We start from the raw sequence: 23,307 nt of genomic DNA on the forward strand, positions 1-23,307 counted from the left end.
CAGTACTCATATATACCCGGTATGCTGGTGGTTTCCACCACCATGCGGATGTTCTATTGGATTCATCGCGGCTCCACACACCTTGGGCCAATAGTTTCTTTTGGGTTAGGCAGTGCGAGCTTTCAACATTGGCTTTCAGTCCGACCACCATCAGCATTCTGACCGATCATGGCTCTATAGCTGCTAGGCACAATCTTTCTAGCTCCAAAAAAAGGTTCTATCCTATAAATTGAAGCTGATTTCAAACAAGTATTGATCTAAGGCATAAGATAATTGTAAAATTAAAATGTAGTATAAACATTGACTAAAAATCAACTTTTGAATCAATATACTAAACAAAAGACGAAAAGAGGAACAAAGAAAGAAAGAATATTTGATTATTATATATGCTAACGGGAAATTATTATTACTTGAAAGTTTTATTATCTGGATTATGACTAATGATGATTGCGTAGTCTCTAGAGGCCCAAACAAAGGAGCCATGATCTCCCACATGTTGTTCTACATTGCAGACCATGACATCCTAAGGAATACATCTGAGGAGCAGCACATTTCCCACACTCAAATTAGCCCTCTTAAGAACATAAACAAATTGGCCACTGTAGATTCTTTCAGTAGGGATGAAGAGCTCGTGCTGTAGCCTGTGGGATGCCTGAAATTCACATCACACAATTACAACCCCCAAAATAGGCACGAGGCATGGGCAGACAAGTGATGGACATAATAAAATTAATTGTCAGCTACATTCCCCTTGTCTTGAATTTAATCATATAAATTTTAATATCTTACTAAATTTGGGGTAAGAACATAAAATTTCAAAATAAGTTTTTTTCACACATCTAGGCTAGCCAATATTAATTATTACATGTGTTTATGATTCAACAACTATGCCCTACAACCTTTCTGCTTTTCTTTTATAATATTGTACTCTTCATCAACAAGAATCAGTAATTATTTGCCCTCAATATGGGATGAGAGAGAAATGTACAAGAATAAGTAATGATCTATTGAACCGAAAGATGAACAGTGATTACAGATCATGGAATTAGGTTTCCAGATGAATGCATCCGTGTCATTTGTCGACACTGTTTAATACAATATTCACATTCCATCCCTCACCTCTACATTACGATAAACATTGTGTTATACTTTTGGTTAAAAAAATTAGAACAATAGGATGAGCATCATAATGCATTATAATTTGCAAGTCTCCTAATTTTCACTCAAATTTCTACTTTCCCCCTTGAGCATAATGTGGAATAGTTGGCTTGCAGGAAGAGCTATTTTCTTATTTGAATTTGTTTGCACAGAGTTCACAGTAAAGCCTTTTGTAGCTTCCATTAAACAGAATACGACCATATTCAGATAGATCAATAGAAATTGATATTTGAAAGAACAAGAATTTAGATACAGATTCATATTTCTCAAATGTTAGTAGGAGGAAGGTGGGTATGATTGAATATGTTCAAAATGTCTGCAAGATTGACACCCTTACCAGGTTGCTGCCAGTAGCTTGCTAATGTTGTTTATGTGCCGAAAAAATGGTAAAATATTTTTCAATATCCAAATTCAAACCCTAAATCTGAATCAAAATAGTAGGATTTCCCTCAATGTTTGCATAATGCAAGGAAGAATTAAATGTTATAGAAAAAGAAGAATTTCATCTCAAGATTTGTAGAAACCTTGGCACATTACTTACCTAGAATCCTTAGAATTGACAAAAAGAAAGACCTACCACAAAAGGTGTGACCTCTTTGTAAAGTGATAGACTGCAGAAATAAAGTAGAAAGTTGGCACTCGCCCTAAACTAATCGATATTTCTACAGTTGTGAGATTTTCAACATCTGATCTGATCTAAAATAGACAAATAAACATAGTTTCTCCTTTCTATTTTTGAAATAAGGCCGTGAAGAGAGTTTTCCATCAACACATAAGAGAGTGAAGATGTCCACACCTGTTGCTAATTTTTTGCCATGCATCTACCCTTTATGCATGTAGGCAAAATGTATGAATGAAAAAAAACCACATGCCACATGCCACTTTTTTACACCCCTCTTTTTTCTAAATTTTTGAAAGAAAATATGAAAGGACCGCCAGGAAAAGGAAGTACAACCAATGACGAAAAAGAAATAAAATGAAATATTTACATTTTAATACAAAATTTCGAGGCACCATGGATAAAACAATTGTGCACAAATTTTAAGGAATGGATTAATTGAAAAAAGAAGGTTGAAAACTTTAGTCTCCACCTATGCTAGGCGGGACCAAAAAGAATTGAGTTGTTTCATATGCAAATCTTGACAATATCATGGACGGCTTTTGAAAAGATTTCAAAGCTCAGTGGCCATGCTCTAAGCATTGTCAAGAAATGCAACCCCATTAGTTGCATATGTGAAAAAAAGAGTTGAAGTTCAAGGTTAATTACCATGCACCCATCCTATAGGTGCTCCAACAATCAGCAAAGGAGATCTATGCTACCCATGTTCAATATGACTTCTACCTCCATGGATTCAAAATTCAAACCCATTTTTTGGGAGAATTTATTGCTTGTTGAGATATTATTATAAGTGAGCAGCCCTATGCCCATTTGTAATGGAGAATCTATTTCATGTAAATGAGCTATTGAGTCTCATATATATAACACTTTTTGACTCCTTATTAATCAACAAAGGAACCTAAGTGTATGTGTCTTACATTGTAGATGGTTGTTCAGAAAAGTCTAACTCTTAATTGTGTCTATGAATGTCTAATGTGTATGTGTTTTATCATTGTTACTTTTGTGGACTAGTGATCCATGATCCATAAAGCTCTATTTTAGTTATAAGAGGATATATGTTGAGCATGAGACTCTTCATTTCTATTATTTCCTCTATTTTTTTTTTCTCCTTTCGTTTACAATAAGGCTTATGCTGGAACAGATGAAGAACTGGCCTAGTAATCATGGATATTGACTCACAAACCTATCATGCATTTGTGTGGCTTTCCATGATTGGTAGTTAAGCAGGTTGGATTTATTCTAAACAAATATTTAGACCAACAAGTCAACTGTTGATCCATTGGGAATGACCTCATTGATCTTGGTTTACCACATATAATTTTAAAATCTAGAATATTAAAATGTAATTAAATGACACAACCACTACACTGCTAGACTCTTGTATATGATGACACATAGAATAAGCCACTCCTTTTTCTGTCATCAAGCCTATGTTAGTGAAATGGTTGCTCTAACAGAAATACACTGCTAGATGTTATTTCCATTTTACATTTATCTACCATCAAAAGAAAGTTTGTGGAAATGATTGTTGAATGTCTTCTAACACATGGCCTAGCAAAATATGCAAGAAGAAAATGATGTCAGTTTGCAGTTTCGTTTCATTTGAATGAGAAGTTGTTGCTTCTAGCATGTATTTTGCATTGACAACAAGCAGTTGTAGGTCCCTGAGACACCAGAACATAACTAGTCCCACATTAGTGGCCTTTCCTATGAAGAAATTGTATTGTAGTTGTTGTGTGATTAGTGTTAGTTATTGAAGGTAGATGATCCAACCATTAAACAATACAAATGATAGAAATATGGTTAAAGAATAGACTTTAACACCAACCCAAGCTTACCCTAAATGACATAGCTTGTGTTAGTGTGGTTAAACTCTTCAACGTTGCCAGGTGTGAATTAATCTTTTCACGCCACCTTCTTTCATCTTCACTATGACTCTTTGATGCTGCAAGAGCCTTCGCTTCTGAAATCTCTTTCAATGTCAACTAATTTGAAGCATTCATGAGCTCTCCTCTACTACAATGAAGCAGCAAAGAACCCAAGCTGTCAAACCTTGTTGGTGCTGAAGCTATAAAACCCTTTTGGCATATACTCTTGGCCACAAAATGCACTGTGGAAAATGATTAAGCCACTCAAGTTGTCTTTCGTGTAACAATAAATGAGAAATTAGGGCAGCAACAATGAAACTAGGGCAAAAAACAAAGTTTTCATTTATTTTGACACAGTGTAAGCCCATGTTGGTCGAAGTTTCGACCAACAAGAGCTTGTATTACACACACACACACACACACACACACACACACACACACATATATGTTGCCTTGCATATTTCGACCAATTTGACCCCATTTTATTAGATGGTCAAAAATTTTGGTCTAAAAATGGGGTCAAATGTACTAGTGTCGATCACATCGATTCCCTAATCCTAACCATTGTCATAAGTTTCCTAGCCAACAAAAAGACAGTCTTGGGACATCTTATACTAAAATTTAGAAAGTGTGTTCCAATAGTTCATCAATGACACATTCAAATCCATTTGCCACAAGATATTCTAGAATAGTCAATGCCTTGAAATGACAAAAGATGAGTTTCTTAAAAGAATGTTTTACAACTCTAAAGGTGCCATAAGCTGAGAACAAAATCAAGTTTTTAGTTTTGACAGAAGATAAAAAAAGGAACACTTCCATTGCAAATAAAAAAACATGTTTTTAAAAATTACAAATGTTAGCTCAGGAAAGTCATATTCTGTTGTTGACTTTTGGCATGAACCAAGTATATGCAGCTTGAAATTACTAACTGCCAGAGAAGGATCAGAACAATCTACCTTGTAAACATGATGCCAGTTTCTACTGGTGTCACTAACCCTTTTCCAAAGAAAACCCATAACCAACTGGCTTTCTTTGTTGCATCAAATACAAATTGCTTAATCCATTATTTGTTGGATGACTACCAAAAAGAAATGTAAATCTATGTGAGAGCTCTAATGCAAAACCGTAAAGATTGTCTTACAAATTTCTTGTAGCCCGAGCAATCTCAGCCATAACCATCCCATGTGGACCCCAAGGTTCATCGCTTGTTGCATCAAGTACCTACAAAATAAAGAAAGTGATCTATGAGTTTTCGCTTTGAAATGCCAGACAAAAAATATCATAAGAGATTTAGCTAAAAATGCACAAGCTTCTCTCTAAACTAAAAAGTGTTCTTAAACTCATGCAGTCAAGATATCCCATTTCAACTTCAATTGTTGTGGACTATTCTTTGTCGTTTAAAATTTCAATTTCTTTCAAAATGGTACTAGATGATTTTTCATAGCCAACCCTTAGGCTGAAAGAGGAGTTGCACATAAGAGTGAACTCTATATCTTTTTTAGTTAAAACTTTATCTGTGTAGTTGTATTAGAAAAATCCATATAATGTTCTAAAGAATCCATATTACAGATATTTATTACATCATTACTAGGACAATGCTATTGATTAGGATTATGTTGTACTTAAATCAAAAAAAATATTATATGTATTCTACATCTTTCATCCTTAGTTTTAACCAATGACAGGGAAAAGTAATAAAAATGTTGTCAATAAATGATGGGAAAAAATCATCAATAAATGAAAGAAAATAGTCATATTAAATGTAGTCTAGCCATTGCTTCATTTCTTTATTAAAAGTTGACAAATACAATTGATTATTAACTTTTCACTTAATCCAACAAAGTACAGCAATAGGAAGTTTGTTGACTTGTGTGTCTTTAACTGAAATTATACAAAACAATAACTAGAATAGACTATCTATGTTTACATCACAATATACATTAGATTTTTTTGTACAAAATGAGATATTGTAAATTCAACTTAACTCATAATACATGCAATATGCCTAAAATCTAAGGTGGAACTCAAATCTGATTCAGTATTTATTCTACAAGATCAACATCTATTGCTGGAACAATATTGAAACTGCTACCATACATCAACCTACAAGTTAAGGTTGCCCATATCTTGACCTACTACACATGCTTTTAGAGCTTCTAAGTTCAACTACGATTTGTTACGATAGAAATACTAAAGAAAATTCAACTAACATTGAGATGAGTAAGACTCATTTAGTCATTAATCTGTTGCTGTTGTGGTTTAAGACCAAATAAAAAAGTCAAATAGATGTTGCTTAAATAAATTGACTATTTCCAAACTAATTAAGTGCCTTTTGAATGGTGACCCTCATGTGTTGGCAAGGTGATTTGGGGGTCTTAGTTGGGGTCTCAAAACTTCTTAATGTCAAACTTCTAAACTTAAAAACAAAATGAAAATGTCATCATTAACTCTACAATCAAGGAATGAGCATTAAATACTTCTGATGCACAAATAATAATAATTTGGCAGAGAGAAATTTGGTGATTCTTACCAATACATCGATAGTGATCACAGTGAGGATGAATTGAATTATGAAATGACTCTTCAATAACAAAAAGCAAAAAAATGACTTAGAATCAATTGAAAAACAACACACGATAATCTAATCAACTACATAAGAACTTCATTCAAATCAGGTCAAGTGACTTACACAAAGATTTTGCATGATTTTGTTCTACTATTGAGAATGTTGATAGGAAAAAATGACCAAACTAAAGAAGAAATATTTTTATAATGAAATGAACCAAGACTGTTCTTCTACAACTACTGCTCCAATCCATAAATGCCTATTCATAAACAAGTAGCATTTATAAAATGTATAATATATGTCTAAAATGGTGATTGATAAGATACAATCCATAAGTAGGAGATATTTTAACATAGCAAATCAAATTGTGACATTGCTATTAGGATTTAACTATGTGATTTTTGAGTCAAAATCGTTGATACATGTTTAATGAATTGAATGGGAACCATCTCTCATGAGAATGAATGGAACAATTAGCACTCATTGGATCTAGGTGATGCTCACAGAGGTAAAGCACCAAGACTTCTCAGGAGGTCACCCATCCCAATACTACTCCAGCTCTAGCATGCTTAACTACATAGTTTCCTCCATGGCTAAACCCACTTTGCTTGCAACTCCATTTGCAAAACCTTCACCAAGTGTTGTGCCTTATGAATCATTCATTAGAAAGCCCCTTAAGCTCCTCAATTGAGAAGTAGGAGATATTTTTCCATAGCAAGTCACATTGTGATATTGCTATTAGTATTTAACTATGTGATTTTTGAGTCAAACTCATTGACCCATATTTCATGAGTAGTGGTTCACTGAACCCATCTGTTATGAGAATGATTGTAACACTTAGCACTCATTGGATCTAGGTGATGCTCATAGAAGTCGAGCATCGAGATTTCATGGGAGGTCACCCATCCTAATACTACAGCTTGAGCACACTTAACTACAAAGTTTCTTGATAGCAATATCATAATTTTAAAAAAAATTCTTAAGCCTTATATTTTGTCACAATAGCTTGCTAGTTCATCTACACTTGTGAGGAATTGGATCACACACTCCTAGATCTACTTAGTAAAGTGCAATTGGCTATAATGAAAAAAGGAAAAGGACTTGGTTTATGTGCATTCAAATCTAATACTCCATAAACAAATTGGCTAAGAGGGGACACAAGGGATTGAGATAATAAGCCCATAACATATTGACTTGGATCTTCCACTTCCCACTTTGCTGCACTTAATGTTGATGATGAATATGGGAAAATTTGTAGGCATTGGAGTGCTAGTGCCAATGCCAATGCTAGTGGAGCCCTATTTGTGGTTCTTCTAATTTACCACTACCTATATCATCTAATATAGATGGTGATGATATTTTGTAAGTTCTATATTTATTTATTTTAAATGATGACTCACTATTGACAATTGACATTATTATTATTTAATTTTAATATATATTATAACATTTGAGTTTCACTGATATATCATTAGTATTTTGAACTAAAATACTGCTGCAAATATGCATATTTTTTATTTTAAATGTTTTTGTATTGACGAATTCACCACTAGATTCTTTTTGATAAACTCCTCAAACCAGACCTATGAACCTAAACCCAAACCACTACGAAGGCCTGTAACTTAGATTTTAAGTAAAAAAGCTTTGAGAAATTATTTGTTTATGTTATGGCCCCATCTTGAGCATTGTTTTCTCTTGTGGCTTTATGCATACATTGTAGGAGTATCTTGCCTTTGTTTGACTTGTTGTAGAAAATTATCTCCTACTCATCAATTGATGAGATTAAGCAGCTTTCTAATGAATGGTTCATAAGGTAAAATATTTGGTGAAGATTTTGCAAATGGGGTTGCAAGCAAAGTGGGTTTAACTAGAGGAAACTCTGTAGTTAAGCATGCTCGAGCTACAGTAGTACTAGGATAGGTGACCTCCCGAGAAGTCCCAGTGCTTCATCTCTGTGAGCATCACCTAGATTCAATGAGTGCTAAGTGTTCCATTTATTCTCATGAGAGATGGATTTGGTGGACCACTACTCATCAAATATGGGTCAATGAGTTTGACTCAAAACTCGCATAGTTAAATCCTAATAGTGATATCACAATTTGACTTGTTGTGGAAAAATATCTCCTACTTATCAATTGATGAGCTTAAGGGGCTTTCTAATGAATAGTTCATAAGGCGCAACACTTGGTGAAGGTTTTGCAAATGGGGTCGCAACCAGAGTGGTTTTGACCATGGAGGAAACTCCATAGCTAAGTGCGCTAGAGCTGGAGTAATACTAGGATGGGTGACCTCCTTGGAAGTCTTAGTGCTTCACCTCTATGAGCATCACCTAGATCCATTGAGTGTTAAGTGTTCCATTCATCCTCATGAGAGATCAGTTCAGTGAACCACTTCTCATGAAATATGGGTCAATGAGTTTGACTCAAAAATATAGTTAAATCCTGATAGCAATATCACAATTTGACTTGTGGAAAAATATCTCCTACTTATCAATTGATGAGCTTAAGGGGATTTCTAATGAATGGTTCATAAGTCATGACACTTGGTGAAGGTTTTACAAATAGGGTTCAAAGCAGAGTGGGTTTAACCATAGAGTAAACTCAATAGTTAAGGTGCTCAAGCTAGAGTAGTACTGGGATGGGTGACTTTCAAGGAAGTCCCAATGCTTCACCTCTATGAGCATCACCTGGATCCAATGAGTGTTAAGTGTTTCATTCATTCTCATGAGAGATGGGTTTAGTGAAGCACTACTCATGAAATATGGGTCAATGAGTTTGACTCAAAAATCACACAGTTAAATCTTGATAGCAATATCACAATTTGACTAGTGCAAAAATAACTCTTACTTACCAATTGATACACTTAAGGGGCTTTCTAATGAATGGTTCATAAGGCATAACACTTGGTGAAGGTTTTGCAAATGGGGTTGCAAGTAGAGTGGGTTGAACCATGGATTAAACTCTGTAGTTAAGCGCACTCGAGCTGGAGTAGTACTGGAATGGGTAACCTCCCAAGAAGTCTCGGTGCTTCACCTTTGTGAGAACCACCTAGATCCAATGAGTGCTAAGTGTTCCATTCATTCTCATGAGAGATGGTTTCGGTGAACCACTAGTCAAGAAATATGGGTCAATGAATTTGACTTAAAAATCACACAATTAAACCTTGATAGCAATATCACAATTTGACTTGCTGTGGAAAAATGCCTCCTACTTATGGATTGTATCTTATCAATCATTGTTTTGAACATATATTATACATTTATTAATGCTACCTATTTATGCATAAGCAATTATGGATTGGGCTGGTAGTTGTAGGAAAGTAGTCTTGGTTCATTTCATTATAAAAATAGTTCTTCTTTGGTTGGGTCATAATATTCAACTAGCAACCTGTGATCATTTTTTCCCATCGATATTCTCAACAATAGAAAATTGTGCAAAATCTTTGTGTAAGTCACTTGACCTGATTTAAATGAAGTTCTTATGTAGTTGATCAGATTATCATGTGTTGTTTTTCAATTGATTCTAAGTCTTTCTTATCTATTTTCAATATTAGTAGTTACATAGAGAGGATGCAGGGATATGCTGATAAACTTTAAAAAATTTGGAAAATGCTTCTGTATAGTAAGTAGCTACCTCTGCTCTTTGAAGAGCTATCCTTGAGTTTTGTTTTGTGTTGCTGATGTCATAGACACACCTACACAACCATTTGTGGAGCTTTCGCACAAGAAAATTTATCATATGCAAGGCTTCCTTAAATGCAGCACAACACAAGATAGAATGTAGATATGAATATCCTTCTTGTTCTAAAATGGCTGCACAGAGTGTTGGATCTGAGTAGCCCATCTACAATTTCATTTTTTTCACATGAGTTGTAGCAAATATGATTAACAATTTGGGATAAAGTTTTGGATGCTTGCTGGGAGACATAGTTTGATTTAGATAATATGAAAAGAAGATAACAAGTTCCAATCTTAGAGTCAATATATCATATCAAAAGATCAAAGCTTGTTGTATAGAGAATGATTCTTTTCCTATGTCTATGTATATACATGAAAAAGATGGGCAAAATTTATAGGAAAGTACTGTGAATTTTTCAAATTCTTTTCAGTGGTATGTCCTTTGGGTACTTTGCTTTGAGGGGTCTGCTATAGGTTTTTTATTTTTCCTCATGGTATTGATTCTATTTGTTGACACATAAGGAAATGATCTATAGTATAGTAGATAAAAGCATTTACCAGCTACACTTAATGCATTAAGAGAAGATTTATTGCAATTCAAGTGTATGAAATAATTTTTATGAGTTGTTTGATTTGAAGGGACATTTGACATTAGATATTTAGGTACTATCTTCCATCCTGCCATATATCTTTGGTCTTGGCCTAAAAAATAAAAGAAGATCCAAACTACTTACCTAGATTCTGCTTCCAAGGACCAGCTAGAGAAACCAGAGATTTGATGAAGATCCACACTTATCAAATGCGTAGCTTATTTCCTCCAAACAAAGCTTTGTTTCCTCATCTTGTGAGAAATTCTTTGTTGCTTCATGACTACAATATTTGAAGTGAAAAAGAACTTGTTTGACATAGAGAAGATGCTTACCATCATGACAAGTGCTTTCACACAAGTGACAACATTGGAGAAGAGCCCTACAAGGCCATGTGCAGAACAGAGGATTGAAAGAAGATGCATCTTTAATGGGTAGAACAAAAGGAGGGTCGCAAGGATGTCTTGGATAATGAAAATATATTTCCTTGCTCAAACAATCATGTTCTTTGAAATCTAACAACAAGTTGTGATTGCCACAGAAATATAGTGCTCCTCTTGCCTGCGATACAGAAACGCACAGCCTATTTTGCTTAGCCAGATATCCAATATTTCTATCATTGTTGGATCTTATGAGGGAAACAATCACAATGTTATTCTCTGAACCCTGAAACCCCAATAGTAAAACATCAAACAACCAAGTTGACAATGAAATAGGGCATCGACCTTTTTCATTTTCAAAACAATATGAAGCCTATGTTGGTTGAAATTTCGACCAACACGGGCATGGATTTTAAAACAAACATATTTTTCCTTCCATAGTGCAACCAATCTAAACCATTTTAATAGATGGTCAAAAAATAGGGTCAAATGTACTAGTGGTTTCAAGTTGCTTTAGGGAATGGATCCATTGATAATTGCACCAAAATAGTGCCTCAACTAGAAGTCACCCTAGGGGGCACACCATTAAAAGAAAGTTTTATGTAACAAACATTCAAAATGATATTATCTTAGGAATGTCATGGGTAAATTCCCTTGGAAGATTCATAATGGATGGGCCAAATTCAAAAATTTGTTTTCAACATGAAGGGAAAGAAATTACATTAAAGGGATTACTAGATGGGTCCCCCAAGATGGTATCTTGTTAAAAAATGACAAAAATACTCAATAATGGCCAAGAAAGATGGATTTCCCAATGTATGATACTAGATAAACCAGTTTCAAAAGGATAAATCATTCATGTAGATATTTAACCTATATCGAAAAGATACAAAGCAATCTTTGAAGAAATTCACCCATGACTTCCCCCAAAAAGAGGATTTGAACATTCAATAGAATTAAAAGTAGGAGTGAGACCTATAATTACCACCCCTTATACACATCCAAGGAAATTCAAATAAGAGATAGAAATAACAATCAAGGAGTTATTGGAGATGGACCATATCCAACCTAGTAGCAGTTTGTTTGTGTCTTCAGTAGTCTTGGTCAAAAAGAAAGGTGATACCATGAGAATGTGCATTGACTATCGAGCACTAAATATGAAAACTATAAAGAACAGATATCCCATTCCTAGGATTGATGAACTAATGTATGAATTACATGGAGCATGTTACTTCTCAAAAATTGATCTACGATCCAAATATCACCAAATAAGAATGAGGAAAGAAGATGTACCCAAAACTGCTTTTAGGTGCCACTATGAACATATTTTTGGTTCTCCTATTTGAACTCACTAATGCACCAACAACTTTACAATCATGTATGAATCACATATTTTGACAACAATTATAAAAAATTATTTTGATATATTTTAATGACACACATATCTACAGTAAATCATTGAAAGAACACGTACGACATATCAAATAAATCCTGAAGATCTTGGAAACAGAATCATTATATGCAAAACTTTCAAAGTGTGATTTTGGCCTAAAGGAAATTTTATATCTAGGACACAAAATCAATGCAAAGGGGGTGAGTGTAGATGAGGAGAAAATTAAAGCTATTAAAGAATGGCCAAAATTGAAAACACTTACCCAACTCAAGGGATTTGTAGGCCTATGCAGCTACTACAGATGTTTTGTAAGAGGATTCTCCAAATTTTCTTCTCCATTTACAAACTTAACAAAGAAAGGTACACCTACATGGAATCAACAAGAAAAATAGGATTCTGAGAAGCTTAAAGAAACCATGTGCTCTTGCCCACTTTTACCAATTTTAGATTTTATAAAGCCATTTGAATTAAAATTTGATGCATCAAGTGAAGGAGTTAGAGTAGTACTTATGCAAGGGAAGTACCCAATAGCCTTTGAAATACACAAGCTAACAGGTATTGAAAGACATTAATCAATATATGATAATGAGATGTTAGCCATAATGCATGTCTTAGTAAAATTTTGACAATACCTGGTTTGCAGGAAATTTATTATAAAAATAGATCATAACAACTTATGATTCTTACTGAATCAGAAAGATCTTAATGATTGACAATAGAAATGGGTTAGTCAAATTTAGGCATATAATTTTGATAAAGAATATGTAAAAGGAATAAATAACTGAGTTTTAGATGCTCTCTCAAGAAGACCCCACATTCATGTCATCACTAACATCTCGAAGGATTGGAAGGAAGAGATAACAAAAAAATGCATCCAAGATCCGCAAGAAAAGGAAGTATTAGAAGGAAACCTACCTAGTTACATTTTTAGAGTCTAAGAAAAAATCATCCTTTACAAAGGAAGAGTATACTTAATACCTAAGTTAAAAGTTAAAGGAAAATTTTGAAAGAGTATCATGATAACGCCCTAGCAGGGCACCAAGGGTACTACAAGACATGCAAAAACATTAGGGAAAAATACTCTTGGAAAGGCTTTAAAAATGATGTATTAAAGTATGTAAGGGAATGCATGACCTGTCAGCAAAATAAACTAGAGCTAAATCACCCAATAGGATGACTACAACCCTTACCCATTCCAAACCAGAAATGGTAAAGTATATCTATTTATTTTGTAACAAGATTTCTAAAAATTCAAGGGAAGGACAATATATTTGTGGTAGTAAACAAACTTACAAAATATGCGCATTTCTTCGCTATCTCCATAGAGTATATAGCATATCAAGTAGCAAAGTTATTTTTTAGAGAAGTTTCTTGACTCCATGGACTTCCACAAAAAATTATAAAAAATAGAGACAACAAATTCTGGCAAGAACTCTTTTGACTAGCTAGAGCAACATTAACCCCCAATACAAGTTACCACCCTCAAATAGATGGACAAATAGAAGTGGTAAATAAGTGGCTAGAAGGATACCCAAGGAACTATGTTACAAGATAATAAAAGGCTTGGATTAAGTGGTTACACTTAGGAGAATATTGCTACAATACTACTTATCATATGTTGACAAAAATGACCCCCTTCAAGCCGCTCTATGGATATGAAGCTACTTCCTTTGGGACTCTACTCCCTCAAGATAGTAGAGTACCAAGTGCACAAGAGTTCGTAAAGCTAAACATAGATATTATTAAAACATAAATCATTTACAATTGGAGACTTGGTATTTCTACGACTCCAACCATATAAATAGTCCTCACTTAGAAGGAATGGTACAAAAAAGCTTAAACCTCAGTTCTATGGACCATATAAATTATTAAAGAGGATGGTGGAGGTAGCTTATGAGCTCAAACTTCCCCAAGATAGTAGGATTCATAATGTTTTCCATCTCTTGTCACTCAAGCAAGCCCTTGAAAGAAAAAAATAACTCCCTCCATAGATCTACCTCCTTTAGATGATGAAGGGTGACTCATATTAATACCAGAAGTTATTTTGGACACTCGAAAGAGGAAGTTCAGGAACATAACTATTAAAGAACTCTTAGTAAAATGGAAGAATCTACCTAAAGTAGATGCTATGTGGGAAAAGGAAGAAACCCCTAAGTTGCTTGAGGACAAGCAAATTAAGGATAGAAGGACTGCAGTGGAACTAAATTAAATCATAAATTACCAATGAAATGTATAAATTATTATTATTGAATAGATTAATTTCTATTACTAAGAACTAAATGGAATAATAAAATACCAATTTTTTTGAAATGAATGGATTACTTTTATTGATAATATTATGTTTCCTTAAAATATAATAATGTTTTTCATAATAAATACTTATAATTAAGGAAAATGGTTATATCTTAAAGGATTTCAAAATTAACAAATATTTTTAAATACCAAAACCATATGACCTAAAATAATTACCAAGGGCCACGACATTAGAAAATATATATATTTAGACTCTCGAATGAATGGAGAGAGGGTAGAGGAGTATGAAGCCTTTAATAGGAATAGGTAAATGGAAGCCATCAATCACAGTGGACATACCATTGGTAGACATTTGACATAACATCGTCATCAGACTATGCAGCATCTAGTACCTCATTCTTCTACCACTCTAGTAGTGTAGCATATGGTATGATATCTCATTAGCGGAAAGAATAGCTTCTAGTCAATGAAGCATCTCAAACTCCCACCATCAATCCAGTCCATATGAAGAGATAGATAGAAAATTGGTAAGTCTACAGAATCATGCAAAAAATATTGACTTGTTTAAATAACATTTTAAAAAGGGAAAAGTATTATATTTTCTTGGCATGTCAAAAATTAGAATGTATAGAAGTGATAATTAATAAATACATATAGATATGGAATTAGATGGATAATGTGGAAATAAATGGAACTAATAAATTATAAGGAAGACCTCTATCCCTTGTACTAGTATTAGAAATAGGTGCTTTCCTATTTGGCTAGTACAAGGGAAGGGTAAAGGTGCAAATATTAATGTTGGTATCATAGATAGGTACTATACCTATTTGGCCAACTTATTAAGAAATTATTTATGTGTTGGTATCATAGATAGGTAGTATACCTATTTGGCCAACTTATTAAGAAAGAATTTATGTGTTGGTATCAAAGATAGGCATTATACGTATTTGGCCAACTTATTAAGGAAGGATTTATGTGTTGGTATCAGAGATAGGTATTATACCTATTTGGCCAAACACCAATGTATGTTAATGTGTATGGGTGCTCCCTCCCATTAGCATACTCAAGGAAATATAATGGTAGAATAGTCTAATGGAGTCAACATATGCATGTGTGAGCCTTAAGGGGTGCACTCTAAAAAATACATTTGAATAACTAAGGGTTAGGAAACCTGATCTAGAGATGTCTTCAAGGTTTGGGATTAGGTTAGAGGGTAACTAGTCATAAAAAGTTTGATTAATTGAAATAATTCTTAACTCTGTTGTTGTAGCAGATATTACAGTCCTACTCTTCCTGCTAGTGCTCCTAGTTGGGCCACTCCTGGTTGTGCTTTTGTGTGGCCTCTGTTAGGATTAAAGAGACATGAATAACATTTACACACAAATATAACCAATATCATAGAATAATAAAGCACACATAAGAGAACACAAGACAAAAATATTTAACATTATTCACCAAATTCTTGGGCTATGTCCACCACCAAAGAGTCCAAAATTCTTATTATCTAGTGATTACTATCTAATTACAATATGTAATCCCTTACAGCTTAAGACCACTGTAAGAAGTTGCAATCTCATCGGATATCATGAAATCCCTTATGCTAAGCCATTTTATACAAACCTTTATTATGGCTACAATAAGTTATCCAATTGAAAAATAGTAGCTAAAGCCTTTTACAATAATAAAGTCATTTGAGATTTTGGGGGCATTGCCCCTCAACCCTATCCTATACCGTGATATAGAGCATGCATAAGAATCTTCCCCAAGAACTCGCAAGAGAAGATACCCCTTGACCCCATCTAGGGGGAACTATCCCCAGACCTCATAAGAATAATCTAGGGGGAATCGCACAAAATAAAGTCTAAAAAAATTAACCTTTGAGTTTTATTAGGCTTCACATAACAACAACCTGAGGCCACTTCTTCTAAATGGTCCTTTTCTCTCTTGGGCTTGACCATTTTGACTCCCAAGATTGAGGAGGAAAAAGAAAAAGAAAAAGAAGATAATGATGATGGGTGTTCCTTACCCTACCAACCTACTAACCCCACTCATGTGTGGGGTTCTGATGATTTCCAAGCTTCTCCTCCCCCAATGGGCATTACTCTTGCATCCTGAGGTTTCTAATTCTATTTTTTTAATGAATATATCTGGGCTTATTGTCATATGCACTCTCTTAGGGTGATGTTGTATCTCTTGGCCCCTTTTTGTGAATATGTAACTTTAATATTTTTTTAATAGATAAGGGACTATTCGTACAAAAAAAAAACATGGGATAGTTAGCCCTATAAATAAGAAGTCCACTCCAAATGGCAATGAGATAGGCCAAGTGCTCTAGTGTCCAAAAAAGAAGTGGTTCCAAGAAATCTCTTTGGAATTAAAATGGATATTACATTAAGAAAAGGATTTTAATGATTGTTTTTAAATTGGTATGTATATATTGCATCTTTGTTTTATTTGTAGAATGTAGTGAAAATGGCAACTTCTTTATGTTCAGTTTTGGAGAAATGGAGTATAGATAAAATGTTCATGGTTTTGAGGCATATGTCTCTATTTTCTATTAAATTTTTTTTGTTGGACAATGAATTCTTGATGTTGAAAAAATAAAGTATTTTCTATTTTCTCAATGAAGAGATATATTTTCCACCAAATTCAATGATCTTTTCCCTCTATTTGTTAAATTCAAACATCAAATTAACAAACATATGTAAAAATTATGATACTATAAGTAGATTTACATAATTAGGTCATTTATATTTGAGAAGAAATATTTTGGACCATGTATTTTGATCTTGAAAATTATTTTGTTTCAACATTATGGCATGTGATAATATCCAGCTATAAGGAACAACAACTACTTCCTTAAATATTTCAAGACTACTAGATTTATACGATCCTTAGGTTTTATGAGGTAATATGAAGACTAAAATTATTAGAAGAAAATTAGTATTTATCCTCAAACTATTAAAGATATCATTTAACCTTCATTTGTATGTCTACTTCCTACTACATTTGTGAGTATGTGTTAGAAGAGATTAATTTCATACATAATTTTTAGAGGAGATTAAGTTCATATGTAACCCTTACTTATTTATTTTGGATCAAACAACACTCTTTGCAACAATTGAAAAGATCCAAAACTTTTTTAGCTTCTAATTCAGATTTCCAAGAGGACAAAAAAAAATGGCTACAAAAACTCACAACAAATGTCTTAAAGCTCCAAATTGGAATACATCAATGGTATAGTGGATTTTGGATAGTATAAATAAGGAGACCTCACCAAATGGTGTAGCTTATGCTATATTCAGACTATATAAGTTAACTCTTAAATAAGAACCACAATATCTAGAAACTACATGAGGATTTAAACCTTGGTCAACTAGGCACATTCTTATTATTATTTTTGTGTTAAATTTTAACAAAAATAATAATAATTATGTTAACTTAGTAGCATGTTTAGGTTAATTTATCTTCCTAATGGGGTGTTATAGAAATTGGGAACAAGGTGGATGAGTTATGTATCATCTACCATATTAAAATTTTAATTACCAAGTGGCTATTTTCACAATGAACTCAAAGGGACCATTCCATCAAAGGAGGGGGACACAAGAAATGCTTAATTCTCTGGCTGGTGTGAAAGATAACTAGTCTCAGGTCAATAAAAAGTTATAGGTTTTGTTTGTGTTTCAAAAATAAATAATGGAGAAGACTCTCTTCTCTTTTACCACTCTTCAATTTGATCTAGAAGAAAGGAAATACCAATAAATTAAGAGAGAAGAAAATTTATAGATTGCTACTATCATAGAAAAGGAAAGGGCTTCTTTAGATGCTATTGTACATTGTCCCAAAATGAATTATTTTTTGGATAAGTTCAAGTAGCTTAATAAATATTAAAAAGAGGTTAATCTTTTCCTTCTTTAATATCATCTATTTGATCATGTTTCTAGTTCTTTAACTAGTAGCTTTGTTTTGATTTATGGTTGAATTAACTACTTGTGAATTCCTTTTAAACTATCTCTAAGACATGATTTTTATTTTTATTTTGGTTTGATCCCTATATTGGTTAGTTGAATCAAAATAATTATAATTACAATTAAAATAATAATGTGATTAAATATATAACAAAGTGTGGATGTAACATAATCATTCTCTCTCAACCAAATAATGCACAATTTCCTTTACCCTCTTACTAAAAATTTTAATGTATGTCCGATGTGAGTTCATCTCACAAATCTTTACCTTCATTTTTGGGATAATTTTTACTTTTATGCCATAGATAAATCTACTGACCATATTTTTAAGGTGGATAGGGATATCATTTTTATGGTTGTGGACAAGCCCTAGATCTAGTCACTAAAGTCTAAGGTCCTTCCCTTCAGATGTAGCAAATGCTTCTCTATCGGTCATTTGGTCATTTATTATTCTCTTTCATGTGGTAAAGGTTCTACACATGATGAAAGGATGTAAATGGTGATCATTTGACTATCCCAGGCTTTAACTCATTCTTTGATGACACTCTTTAGACCAATGATGTCTCCCCCCTAGGTGATGCTCATTTTTTTCCAACCTCCTCCATCCTAATAAATTTATATCTACCTCCTATTGTTGACTTGATCCTCTCTAGTGGTGGTAACACTTCTTTGACTGATACTTATCTTGATATGGTCCAACCCATGACTACTATGAATTATCATTGCACAACCACTCTTGTCCTAGTGATGGTGTTGATTCTCTCTCTCTAAAGGTCCCACCATAATTGTTCAAGGATTCTATTGAGAGCATCACTTATAAGGTTGAATGTTGACAAAGGAAGAGTGGCTCTATAATGTATCACGCTTCTCCCATTATTGTGGCTAAGTTGTGTACCCATACTTAATGTGGGTTTCTATGATGCTTGTATGTTGTCAATGATATTATCTTATCTAAGTTCTTATAAAATATTATCTTTTTATGCCTTTGAATTGTGATTTTGTAAGGGATAATACCCTTTTTTTGTACTTCTAATAATAAGAAACAATAACAATATAATTTAGCTTAATCCCTTAATTAGCTTCACACCAATATACAAGCTTGGAAAAGTTATGCTACAATAATGTTACCTAAATTTGTACATATGAAAATTCCACCCTACCATCCAATACATTGGGTGAGTAAAGTAGGAAATTATGCATGGTAAATCATAAGTCATTAGCCAAAAACATTGTACCCATATATATCATTTTAAAATCAGACACCAAATCATAATTTCCCATTCGAAGAAGTCAAAAAGTTATTTTTAGATTAAAAAAAATCGTGTTTCATGTCCTACTCCCCAACATGTGTGATTGACTTTGGATCTATTATTTCTATTTAAATTTATCAAGACAATAAATCATATTTTTATGACAAAAATTGATCAACACTTGTCATGTCAATATTATTAATTTATTTATACATGCCACATGACATTGATTAATCTTTTACATTTCACAATATCATAAAATATTATTACAACATACATATGTTGGTATATATTTTGCATTAATTCAATTGACTTTATTACTACTGTGTGTTACATACATCTAGTTAGCATAATATCACGTAGTTAGTTTCGTCAATAAATAATTTCCACTTTCTTAATTGCTAATTAATAATGACCTATTCTACATTGTCTTAGACTCTTTTTACTCTATTATTTCATCTAGTTTTCTTTATATATTATGTATGCATGGCTTTGTGTAGATCAATCAATCATGGATGTCTATCATTAGGATCTACCTTCTATATAAATGATACTCTATATAAGCACAACTATTATTCCTTATAAGTATCGATGAAAATAACCATTGAGTATAATTCAATTCAATCACTATATTAGTTATCTTTTCTACACCACTAATTAGTTTTTTTTATATTTTCCTATAGATATATTATTTGTTTGATGATTAATAGATCTATTGAATATTTCATTATAGTTTTAAGATCTTGATTAGAACTTATTAAATACATATTGAGATATATAATATTTACCCATTGATACTAAGTCAAAGTTAGATGTTTCCTTTTCTGTGTGAGAAACAATAAAAATGTGATTTTAAAAATCAAGGTTATGGAGGAAAAAAAAAACAACAATGGACAAAAAAATTCTACTCAAAAAGGATTATGCTTGTTCCATAACCAACTCCTCCTTGATTTCCTTGATTTTTTCAATGGTCTCCTAGATGACCTCATTGTTTTTCTCCTTACTCTTGGCTTTTAGTTTCCTAGTGCTCACTTTGGTTCTTGTAATACTGATAGGGGAATCATATGTATACTTTGGGTCCTCTAAATCAATAACCAATAGGTTATCAACATTTCGGTCCACATTCCCCACAAGCTTATTCTTACATTCAATGATGGCTTCCAAAATCCCTTGGCAACTTTTCATTATCTCACTCATGGAATTTTTTAGTTTCTCAATTCTCTAAGTCAAAGTTAGAATTACATTGTCTTTTTCAATGGGCTCCTCATATTTCTCTTTCCTTGACCAATCTCGCACTTTGCCCATAATTTCTTTCATCTTAGCATATAGGGCCAAGTGATTGTTATTCACTTAATTTTATTGAAGGGTCATTCTTCCATATGGAAAGAGTATAGAGGAATAACCTTCACAATATGAAAAACACCAAGAGGAGTTTTAACACTTAAATCCTTTAGGTCATCTTCAAGGAGCTTAACATTTACCTCATCCATGTTTGTTGTATTACTCATAGTAAAGTTCCTTTTATTGAAATCCTTACTCTAACTATCAATATAATCATTCCCCTCTTTTTTGGAATTAACAAGGCATTCGGAAAAATATCCACATCATGATTCACAATCTCCACAAAATCATCAAGACAAGGATCCTCTTTAACCAATCCCCCATGATTCCCTGTTTTGTTATTCTCTTTATTCTTAATTTTGGTTATCCTCAAGTAATGTCAACATTAAAAGTAGCAATAATTTTTCCTCTATGACCTATTTTTGTAAAATGAGGACCATCTTTACTTTCTATATACTTATGATTGACAAGTGAGATAAATTGCACAATTTAATCTATAACCAAATATTCCTCTATACCAATTTAATGTGGGTGCACATGAACATGCACGTGTAGACAAGCGCAGGTTTCAAAATTGAGCTCTTATCTAATTAAAAATGGAAAATAGATTCATACATACATATGATTAAAAAGTGCTTAATTAAACTATTCTTCATTAACAATTTATCATATTGTAGAGCGTGATGGTGAAGCTGAAAGATACCCTTGTGGGAAAAATGTAGATCCTTCAAAAATAGAGTCTCTATTCTAGAGCACACTATCAATGAGAGTATCTCTAACATCAAATTTGGGTTCAACTATCTCTAGCATCTACAATATATTTGAAGGGAAGTTATGAAAAAGGTGGTGTTTGGCACCATTACTGGGAGAAGCAAGTTGAAGAAAGATGGGAGAAACACAAATGATATGCTAGAAGCAGAACAAGGAGCTGAACCCAAGGACTGGAGCGACGACCTTAGGAAGCTTGGAGAAGAAAGGGATGCAATTAAAAATGCCTAATTTAGTTCTTTGTTTTGTTAATGCTTATCTCTATTATGTCTTTTGGTTAGTACTAGTGGATGGAGATAATGCCCTTCTTCTAGATGATCTCCAAGAACAAAACTCTTATGTTTTTATTTTTTAAAATTTTCAGTTACAAGCTAGTTTGGTATATTGTTTGGTTCTTCTTGGATAGTGCTGTTAGATTACTTAGCTTAAACATGGTGATTTTTGATAAATTTTGCTAAGAAGGTTTGACATTTCACTTTAATGACCAGTGCTTTGCTTGCCCACTAATCAGCTGTAATGGTCCATTTGAATGCTTGCATATGAATTTCTATTTGTCTTTCCAAATTCAAAACCCTTTCCCTGCCTTCTTTAATAGAAATAATTTATCATGTTCATATATGTATCTAAACAAAAGTCTATTTTCTCATTAAAAATTAAATAAATATATAATTGATATCCCTACTCCTACCTTTTCTCATTAAAAATCAAATAGATATATAATTGATACACCTATTCCTCCTTATCAATTTTAGTATGTACATATCTAAAATGAGCTCCGGGAGCTCTCTTATCTGATCACAGAGTCAAATATAACTGTTCCTCGTCAATTTATTATACGTACCTACGTAACTATCTAAATTATATAAATATCATGAGAAATCGGATTCCATGGTTGACTTGTGGATTCAATAATAGATCTTTAAAAACTGCATAGAATCTATGTAATTCCCACATTCGGTTCAGTGGTGATTCTTATAGAATGGATAGCGCCAGGCACGCGCAGAAGAGCCACGCAATGATTCCAATGGAAAAACTAGCTGAATTAGGGTTGTGGCTCGCCGCTATCCATTTGGGTCAAAACCGCAACACTGATCAAACGTCTAAACAACTCCTTTTATATATTATACGGCTGCATAGCCACTACCGTCACGCTGTACCAATAATTCAATCGCCTCACCTCTGAAATAATGGAGTACAATCCCTTAAATAATAAGTTGACCCAAAAAGAAAACACACACGCTGCTGCTCCCAACTTCCAAGCGTCAACGTACGCGGCGCCAATCACAACTCTCTTACCAGAGGAGACACTTCTCCGGATCGTGGAGAGCCATGATAAAAAATGCATTGCCAGGTCAAATGGAGCTCAGATTCCATATTAGAAACCTGGCACGGGCAAAGCCGTCTATTTAAGAGCACGGTTCCCCCCATTCAAACAAAGAAAGAGAGAGAGAGAAATCAGCTGCGCTGATTGATAGATAAG

General features: G+C 33.3%; 1 pseudogene; it reads right to left on the bottom strand.

The window, feature by feature from the left end:
• Positions 1–6: 6 nt before the first annotated feature.
• LOC149562719 (large ribosomal subunit protein uL2-like) lies at positions 7–23,255 on the bottom strand (annotated as a pseudogene).
• Positions 23,256–23,307: the final 52 nt, after the last annotated feature.

This window comes from Cupressus sempervirens, chromosome 4 (genome assembly GCF_028749045.1).
Source record: "Cupressus sempervirens isolate cs-2001-9-10 chromosome 4, ASM2874904v1, whole genome shotgun sequence".
Classification (NCBI taxonomy): domain Eukaryota; kingdom Viridiplantae; phylum Streptophyta; class Pinopsida; order Cupressales; family Cupressaceae; genus Cupressus; species Cupressus sempervirens.